At 43.0% G+C, this 10,337-nt stretch overlaps 2 pseudogenes; both read left to right on the forward strand.

Moving 5' to 3' along the window:
* On the forward strand, positions 1,818-3,435 carry LOC104706187 (annotated as a pseudogene).
* On the forward strand, positions 3,620-5,842 carry LOC104706188 (annotated as a pseudogene).

Below are 10,337 nucleotides of genomic sequence, written 5' to 3' on the forward strand. Positions count from 1 at the left end.
AATGAATCGATTTCACAAGCTGGGTAAACTCTCTTGCCACAAAAGGAAGTCTTCCTGTGTAACATTCGTATAACACACAGCCAAGTGCCCATAAATCAGAAGCAAAAGAATGGATCCCCCCATCTTCATATAGCTCTGGAGCCATATAATACGGGGTACCACGTTTTCCCTGACGCAAATTATCACAAGAGATATAAGTACCAACGACATACAGTATCCAGTGTAATTTAAGATCAAAAATTTCACTATTAATGTAAAGCTTATATAGAAAAACGAAAACGGACAAAACTGTTTACCGTGGAAGGAGATTGAGAAATATCATCTAGCTTCCTTGACAACCCAAAATCACACAGCTGAAACACAGTGATATGAGACCATTAAAACGAAATAAACTATCATCATAAACTGGACACCTGCATAGAAACCACAACAACTGACGTACCTTAATATGACCGTTTTCATCGAGTAAGATGTTTGATGGTTTCAGATCACAATAGATAATTCCCTTCGAATGTAAATATCTGAGAAATTCAAGCAAAGAAAAGTCCATAAGAGAAAACATTTTCTGCATGCACCTAGAAGTCCTGTCAAAATGGTTTAAAAAGGGATCTTACAGCAGGGCTATGACAAGATCATATGCAAGACCATAGATTGATTCCTCTGGCAATTTACAGTCCTACAAAAAAAGTGACTTTCAGAAAATCTGTGACCATATATAATCCAATAAATATAGCCAAACTAACAAGCGGTACCTGCTGCAGTAACGTCCTGAGATCACCCCCAACGCAATATTCCAGAACTAACCACATGTGAGCAGAAGTTTCATACCTGAGACATCATTAAGAAGACGATAATTAGAAAGCAAATAACTAAAGAGATTCAGATGATTGTTTACAAATTAGCTAGTAAAGTTTTACCAAGCGTGGAACTTGAGTACGTTTGGATGATTTAGCGAGTGGAGAATCCTGACCTGAACAGGAAGTGAATAATTACCAAATCTGTCCTTGCCCAAATCAATTCGACCTTTCAGCTAGCAAACATCATACATAAATAGAAGAAACCTAAAAGCATCGATTTGACAAATCTAGAATGAATCCGTCACAATCCCAGAGATAAAATCCTTAAAATCAAGCGGTTTAAAGGTAACCCAAGCATGAATCGCTAATTTCACAGATCTGATGATTACTATTACCTCTTGAAGAACCTTGTTCTTCCGCGACTTATCAACACTCTTGCAAGCAAAATACTCAATCGTCTTCTTCTTCCTTCCTTTATACACAGTCTGCGAACCGATTTGAACAAAAAAGTTACTATACAAACCACTTCAGGAAAAAAAATCTCGGGAAAAATGCTAAAGCAGATTCTAAATTTACCGAGCATTTGCCATGTCCAATGGCTTCGTAGATGTGATACTGATTCATCGTCGGCGCTTTCAACTCGCCTGAGATCCGATTCGGAGATCTCGAAGCTCTAAAGAGAATCAATGGCCGTTGCTGAACGGATTTGGGAAGAGAGAGAGAAACAGAGAGGGGGAAAAATGGTAGAGAGAGAAGGAACTGAACAATTTCAAAATTCAAACCCTAAGGAAGAAGACCGGACAAATTTAGGATAATTATTATTATATTTTGACTAAGAGGAAGCTATTTATTTATTTAAAAGTGATAAGCTGGGCTTATTGGGCCTGTAATGATCGTTTGGCCCATTTGTCCTCTTCCCGTTGGAACGTTTTCCCGCCTAAACTAATTAGCAAAGTAGGGCTTTTTACCGCCTGGGAAAGGGAAGCGGGGTAAATTTGGCAAGAGTAAAGTGAAAAAGAGTTATCGATTTGAGTTCGTTCTCCTAGAGAGAGAGAGACGACGTAACCTTCGCCGGAACCAAAATTCTCTCCGACGTCGGCCTCTTAGACAGAGTAAGCTCCCTGATCGCCTCTATTTTGTTTTCCCTTATCCGGCTAAGCTCGCTGCCTCGCTGTATCTGATTATCTTTGGGTATTGTAAATAAACTATATTAAATAAATTTTTGTATTGTAAATAAAAAATCCTGATCGCTAGGGATTTGGTGGGGTTTTAGGAATTTTTTTTTTTGTTCTTTCAAATGTGTGTTCAAACTATAGTAAAAATGGGGTTTTTTTTTTTTTTTTTGAAAAGGGTTCGTTGTTGTTTCCACCCGATTTTGGAAATTTTGAGTTGTTAACTTTATTATATCTTGGATTTTTGAAAGTCTTACCTCTTTTAATCTCTCTTCGTTGATGTTTGAACATATGACCAATGAATTAATGCTTAGAGCAGTTAATCTTGTGCAAACTATTTTGATGTCTGCTTGGTTCTGATTGCTTTTTTTTTTTTGTTCATTGTTGTTGATGAAAAGGACTGACCCTGATCAAGTTGAGATCATACTGGAGGAGCCACTCAAGGGTAAATCTGTGATGGAAAAGACTAACCTTGATGGTGCTCGAAAGCTTGCTCCATCTGACAATGAGAAGTATGGTGAGAAGAGAAAGAGGGAAGGGTTTGTGAGAAGTGAAGGAGAAAGCGGAAACTGCAGTGATAATGAAGAAGTTATTATTGTTGGTGACACTACAGCTATAAAAGATCTTGGTTTTGATGGAGGAGAGCAGTCTCAGGGGTTTGTGTTTAGCAAGCGACAGGCTTCTGATGTACAAAGCAACATAAATGGTAAAGGGTCTTTGGAGAAGGATGAAGCAGGAGAAAAACTAGAAAGAGCGGAACAGGTTTTAAAATTTAATGACTTTGATAAGCTGAGGGAAGTGAGCAAGTTTGCAGTTGGCCAGACCTGGGCTCTCAATGATACAGTAGATGGGATGCCAAGATTGTATGCTCAGATCAGAGAAGTTTCAGTTTCTGCTTCTGGTTTTGATGTTAGTGTCACATGGCTTGAGCCTGATCCACATGATGAGGAGCCAATTCAGAGGTACGAACAAGACTTGCCTGTTTCTGTTGGTAGGTTTAAACTTGGGAAAGATGAGACTATTAAAGACCACACAAGGTTTTCTCACGTGGTTCATTGCAACGAAGGAAGTAGCGTGGGTAAATTCAGTATTTACCCAAGAAAAGGAGAGACATGGGCTGTCTTCAAGGGTCGCTACAAGGCTCTTTTCACGAACTGGGACATCAACTGGTTTGCTGGGAAAGATCAGTACGCATTTGTCGAAATAGTGTCAGAGGATGGTGGATCAAGTGATCCTTTATCTGCTGGATTCTTGCATAAAGCAAAAGGCTTCTTAAGCTTGTTCTGTCGCTTTAATGAGGAAATTGTTACAACTTATGTTCGTAATCACGATGAATATCAATTCTCCCATCGTGTTCCATCATTTAAGACGACTGGAAAAGAAGCAGAAGGTGTGCCTCGAGGTGCTTATGAGCTGGATCCCGCTGCTTTACCAGCAAATATCAAAGAGATAGACGTCCCTTTGCATCTACTAGCAGAGCCAAAGTCCGAGAATAATACACTTTCGCAATGTGTGCACTTTGCTAGTAAGGGAAGGACATTTCAAACTGGCCAAACCTTGTTTTATACTCCGTAAGTACATTATACTTTATGTGTCATATAGTTTCTGATAACCATAAAATGTATTTTCTGTAGGAACCCGTAGAGGTGGAATTTGTCTTCCCTTACTTGTTTGATGATGGATCTCACTGTAAGGAAAAAAGCTGTCCAGAGCCATCAGATTAGGAGTGATTTGGTTGCATCGACACCTATGAATCAGCAAGAAAAGGCTCAGGCTTTCTCTTTGCAGCAACATCAACATGTCCCAAGTAAGAATCTAGAATCTGGAAATGAAAGTTCTCCTGATTTGAGCTGTGCTGATAAGGTTGGTGAGAAGAGAAAGAGGAATGATGAGTATGGTGAAATTGTTAATACTGAAAACGGCAGGAAGTCTGAAGATACTATTGTCAATCTAAGTAAAATTGGCAATAGAATTGTTGCGGAGAATTTTGGAGGTGCAAGAGAAGAGTCTAGAAGCAAAAAGCAACTCCTTGAGGTAGAAACATTGCCAAATGCCATGAAAAAGAATGGTCAAGTGAGAGCTGCATCGGGGGACTCTCAGAATCTTGAGGCAGATAACAACTCTGGTCTATGTGATACAAGTTCAGCAGTTGCAGTACAAACAAAGACATCTGAATGTGCTGCTCCAAAATTTAACGACTTTGATAAGCTGAGGGAAGAAGTGAACTTTGCAATTGGTCAGACCTGGGCTCTTTATGACACAGCGGATGGACTGCCTAGATTGTATGCTCAGATCAAGAAAGTTTCAGCTCCTTCCTTTGGGCTTCGGATCACATATCTAGAGCCAGATCCAGATGATGAGAAAGAGATCCAATGGTTTGAAGAAGACTTGCCTGTTTCTGTTGGTAAGTTCAGGCTTGGGGAAAATAAGAACACAAAAGATCGTTCCATGTTTTCACATGTTATCCATTGCAATGAACTAAGCAACACTCGTTGTTTCAGCAGATCCTGTTATTCCTTCAACAATTGTCATTTTAGTGTATCCCCTAAAAAAGGCGAGACATGGGCGCTTTTCAAGAACTGGGATATTAAGTGGTGTTCAGAGCCAGATTCTCACCGCAAAAATGAGTATGAGTTTGTTGAGATTCTGTCAGATTACGGTGATGAAGGTGGTGTATATGTTGCATACTTGCATAAAGCCAAAGGGTTTGCTAGTGTGTTTTTCCGAATGGGAACTGGTTATGAAGGCATATTTCGTATATTACCTCGCAGCTTGTATCGGTTCTCCCACAGAGTTCCTTCCTTCAAACTGACTGGAGTTGAAGGAAATGGTGTGCCAAAAGATGCTTACGAGCTGGAGCAAGCTGCGTTACCAGAAGAAGCAATCGAGGAGATTATCGTGCCTTCAAACTCTGAGAGTGATATAAAGTCCAAACGCCAAGCCATCTACTTTGCTAGCGAGGGGATGGTTTTTCAGACTGGCCAGATTTGGTCATTTTACAGTGGTTATGATGATTTGCCTCTGTACTATGGTAGAATTCAGAAGATCACTTTTACTCAGGCATATAAGTAGGATCCAGTAATCAAACTACACATAGGTCGGCTAAAGCCAACAAGGTTTCCTAAGGATGTTATCGACTGGGAAGATGGGCAAATGCCTGTTGGTTGTGGAACATTCTACGCAAGAAAAGATCTAGAAATAATCACCCCAAGTCAGCTTTCACTTCAGATGATGCCTGAAACCTCCATGGATGGCATTGAATATACCATTCTCCCCAAGATTGGTGAAGTTTGGGCGATATACAGATATTGGTGTCGTGAAATTGATGTTGAAGACTTGGAATATGGTCTTTATGACATTGTTGAAATTCTTGATGCACTTTGGACTATAAGGTCCAGCTGCTGAAGCAACAACCCCTTTATGAAGATCGTGATAACAATGGATACAGGTGGTTTAGGACATGTACGGAGTATACTTCTAACGAGGATGAAGGGTCGGAACCAATATTTACGATCCCAAAGTCGGAAAGGATCAGATTCTCGAACAAGGTTCCTGCTACGCGTGTGACGAAAGAGATGCACGGAGAGTTGGAAGACCTTTTTTGTGCTGAGTTCAGAGGAACACCTATAAACGTTATACACTGTTGAACAGAGGAATTGAAAGAAGAAAAGGGAACAGAAGCGCCAAGGAATCCTTTTTTCTAGCTTAGCTTTTGGTACAATTTTTTTTGGAAAAGGGTTTGGTTCTTGTTTAAGAATCGTAAAGACTTCCTTTTCATGATGTTTTAGTATGTTGTTCTGTGATATGAAACAGCAAAGTATTTGCAGCTCCGTATGTAGTAATTATCTCTCACTTATTGTATAGTTTGAGTAAATTAACCAACATTTTTTTTGCATTTGTTGTTGTAATGTGATGTGTTTTTTTTTGCTGTTCTGCATTTTTCAGGCTTAATTAAGATCTAAGCTCTGAAAGCACATGTTATTTGTGTTGATTCATCTATGGAAAATCTTATATGTTGAGAAAAGTATGAGATTATTAGGATGAGAAATTTACTGAACTTGCATAAAATGTGCGATTGTTCTGTTTGCAGTTCTCCATATATATTTGAAGGTTTAATTAAAACTCTCTTTGCATAAATGTGCGATTGAGCTAAAGTAGTAATCTCAAGAGCATTGTGGACTAGAAGCTTCACAGGCACAAACAAATGTCATCTCGAAATATAAAACTGATTTTTATAATCAGGAAATTAATAGGGCTAAATGATTTTCCCGCCCAATGGACTAATTTCGGGAAAAGTGGGATATTTTTTCTTTGGAGGAGAAATAATATATGTGATCCTTCCGCGTTAGAGGAGCTAGCCGACGACGACTGAAGTTTTGCTCTGGTTGCGTACAATATATTTGTTGATGTCCAGCTCATCGGTCCAATTAGAGTATTTTAGTTTGGGGTTTAGAGGATGGAAGTTCTTTTTTATATATGAAAAAGTCGGGGTATAATTGATAACGACGAGTTATAAAATGACGAAAAGAAAACAATTGACGAATTGCGAGCTCGTCAAATCGATGCTTCGAGACCTGGTTCTCTTGTACAAATTTCCTCTCCTCCTTTTTCTCCTGGCATCGTACGCCGTACAATCACTATTTATAGATTATTGTATCGGTTCGTCATCCAAAAAGACCAAAATAACCCTTCTTGGCCTATTAATTCTTTTGGGCCTTTTCTAGGTTGGGCCTATTGTTGGGGTGAAATCCACCCCTAACAGTATTCCTCCCCATCTTCAGTTCGTAGTTATGGGGAAAACTCTATGTCCTCTAGTGATCCCCTGGCTGCTGTATAAGCGTCGAGCCTTTGTTTTTAACGACGAGTTGGATCCGAGGCGGGCAAACGACGGGCACTTGAAGGATATGCGGACAAATATTAGGAAATTAGAGAGTCGCGCGTGCGCTTTTCCCTTTTCCCAAAAAACGCGGTCACATCGTCACACGTTTACCTTGATGCGCGTGACATCCGAAAGTTGTAACGTCGCTTCGATCCTCGAGTTGTAATGATGATTTCTTCGGGAATCTTCCTTTCAACCCTATAAATACTCATCCCTTCTTCATCTTGGCATCATTTCTCTCCATCCATTGTTTCCTCAGCTCGTCGTCCCAGGCACTTTCTTCCCTCGTCTCCTAGCTCGTCTATATATTTGTTTTCTTGAGATTTTCTATGGCCTCCCCTGGTCCACTTCGTTTGATTCTTCGGCGGCGAGTCATCTTCGTCGGAACACTTTGCCTAATTCCAGTGGTTCGACTAGATCGGATCGTCGTATGGCGAGGTATCCGACGGGTAGTGATATTTCTTCGGGATCGTCGTCTAGTTCTGATGACACCAATTTGGCAGAACTCTAGCGTCGCATCTTCTCCGATGTGGCGGTTCCGAGTTCGTCAGCCCTTCCATGTCAGATCCCTTCTCTTATCGACGAGGACTTTGATGACATGATCGTTCCGGCGGATCGCATCATCAAGCACGGATCTCTCCCGTTGGTTGCCGACCCTTCAAGAACCAGGGAGCATGCCCTTTCTTTCGTTCCCTGGTCTTCCTCTAAACGTGAATCGGCTCTCGTGGCGGTTCAGGTCGGCGAGTTCCCGGCCGAACTCGTCATTATTATCCCCGAGCGCGATCAACGTCCTTGGGATGTTCCTGAAGGGTTCATTTGTCTCTCAGAGAAACTTTTCTCCGAATGTGGGGTTACTTTTCCCCTTCCCTCTTTTCTGATGTCGTATTTTGCTAAGCGCAAAAATGGCGATTTCTCAGTTCGCTCCGGCTACGTTCCGGAATGCGGTTGGCATCTCGATTTTGGCGAAGAGAGCGGGAATTCGACTTTTGGTTGATCATTTCGAAGAGCTTACCCGTCTAACAGCGTCCGACAGAAATGAGAAACCCGAAGTTTTCTATGTCAGTTCGCGACCCCCGCTGATCGTCGAAGGGGCAAAAGGGAAGACCCACAATTGGGAAGGGTCTTATTTTTTCTTAAAAGTGGTTCCAAGGGGTCGTCGAGGATCCTGCGATCCATTTATTTTCTAGGTGGAACCTTTCACCTGGTAGTTCATCTTTCTTTGTAATTTGTTTACGTCCTTCATCTATTTTTCGTTACTTACCTCGTTCGCTTCTTTGCAGTTGTCATACCATGGTGCCTTCTTCCTTATCCTCCTACGTTTCAAGCTGATATTGACGCGATACGAGCAGTGGGTCCGTATATTTGGCCAGGCTCTGGACAGAGGAAAGGAGGTCGTCCAAGAAAGGAAAAGGTTCCTCGACCGACAGGTAATAGTCAAACTTTCCTTGGTTTAAGGCGTTCGTTGACGACCTGTTAGGAGGTCGTTGACAAACTTTTGATTTTTTTAAACTTGGATTCTCTGTGCAGCTAGTACGATGGGAGACTTAATTTGGATGTTCCCAACGTGTCGGCTCGCTACCGTCAAGACTCGCCCTGAGGTCCAATTCGAGACTCGCCCTTCCGGGGCTGACTCATCACGGAAATCCCCTCCGGCATCTCGCGATGCTCATTCGGCTGAGATTCGCGCTGGCATAAGGCCAGCATCGCGATCGTCTCCTCCCCCACTAAACCTCTTGGCTCTCCCCGCTGGAGCCGACTCCTAAAGGAAAAAGCCTGCGGGTGACTCTAGCCGTCAGAAGGAGCATTCTTTGAATCCTTCGCAGAAGAGGACAGATCGATCTCTGGATCGATAAGACCGTCAAAGCGGCAGAAGACCATGGACTATCGGTGTGATTTCTCTCATACTACGGCTACCCGAGCCTTTCCAAACGACTCGGAGGCATGCACTAAGCTGTTTCGCAAGATCCATTTTGGGTCTGGTCGTCTTATGCCGATCGAGAAGATGAAGGAGGGCGATAAGATCATCGATCTGGCGAATACCGCCTTCGAAGTTTGTAATTTAGCAATCAAACTTTCTTGTTTTTTTTTATTTAAGTTCCAACTTATGATTCGTGGTCGTCGCAGCTCATAAGTCACCTCATTCATCTTGCTTCTGGCTATGAGAGGCGTGCGTACGACCTGGAGGCCGATGTTTCTACGCCTTCAGGTCCCTCGATCGAGCAAGTCAAGAAGCTTGAGGGTCATCTCGAAGAGGCGTTTCGCTCGAACAAGATGCTGACCGGGAGGATTTCCGAATTGGAGCATCAGCGAGAGGTGGCGAACTCTGCACAGGCTGCCCTTCTGTCGAAGCTCGGGTCACTCTGGACTCTGAGACAAGATGGCTTAGGGCTCGTCGTCGTGGATTCGGTCGGTATCAAAAGATGATTGCTTATCGTAGGGTTGCCGACCGTGCCCAGAAGATTTTGGATCGTCACAAATCTCAAGCGGATGCTATTGAAGCATCTCGCCCGAAGTTCCTTGAGTATAACCATGCTTTGGGGAACATGCACATGCTCGAGGCTTTGGTTGCCGATGGCCAGATCTCCCTTCTGGCTGACGGAGTACAAGAGAGGGTCGTCATTGTGGCGTCTGGGCTAAAGGAGGAAATCCTCAAGATCGACATCCCGGATCTCAATCCCAGGGATTTCGACATTACCTCCATTTTTGCCGAGCCTTTCCCTGATCCCCTCGAGTGGGTTCCTTCCCCAGGTGTCACATACGATTTGGATTCGGAGTTTGACGGGGGCGAAGCTAATAGGTCGGAGTGTGCGTCCAGTGAGGAAGTCGAGGAAGAGAGTACCGTTCCTGCTACACCAGGTAACTCGACAGCTGGTCATGCTCCTCCCATGCTGAATGATTCGACTGCCGCTCCATCGGTTGAACCCATCGTCCCAGAGGTCGGTGTTAAGTTTCCTGTGGATGGTCTTGTCGCCCCTTGACGAGCGACTTATTATTATTATTTTTTTATTTTGAACTTATCTCCATGATGTAGCGGATGTTGGGCCGTTATGGCATCGTATTTTGTTGTTGGAACTTGTTTACATTTGCTCGACGATCTCCTTTAACTTGAGATTCCTTATCTTTGCCTAACTCGTATTGTCATTTTTCTTCGAAATTTTTTTCATGCTATTCTTCTTTCTTTAAACGCACGAGCTTCTCCTTGGGGTCGGCCGAGGTCGTTGTGTCACTGGCAACAACAAGGTCAGTGTCTTTGGAGGAGAGCTCATGAATATCCCGCTGCAGGTCGCAATACGTCATAAGTTCGAACCCCATTTTGGAGGCCGAGATTCTAGTGGCGACGTTAGTGTTCTTGCGGGGAGGATGCCGATTTTGGCGAGAGTGGATCTGCTCATCCTGAATTTGACGAGCCGACCAATGCCGACTTTGGGGTTAAAAAAGCTGGGACGGTACTGGCTAGCGAGAAGCCTTTGCTTCTCTCCCCCCCCCCCC

The sequence above is a fragment of the Camelina sativa genome, chromosome 8, assembly GCF_000633955.1.
Source record: "Camelina sativa cultivar DH55 chromosome 8, Cs, whole genome shotgun sequence".
In the NCBI taxonomy this organism is placed as follows: domain Eukaryota; kingdom Viridiplantae; phylum Streptophyta; class Magnoliopsida; order Brassicales; family Brassicaceae; genus Camelina; species Camelina sativa.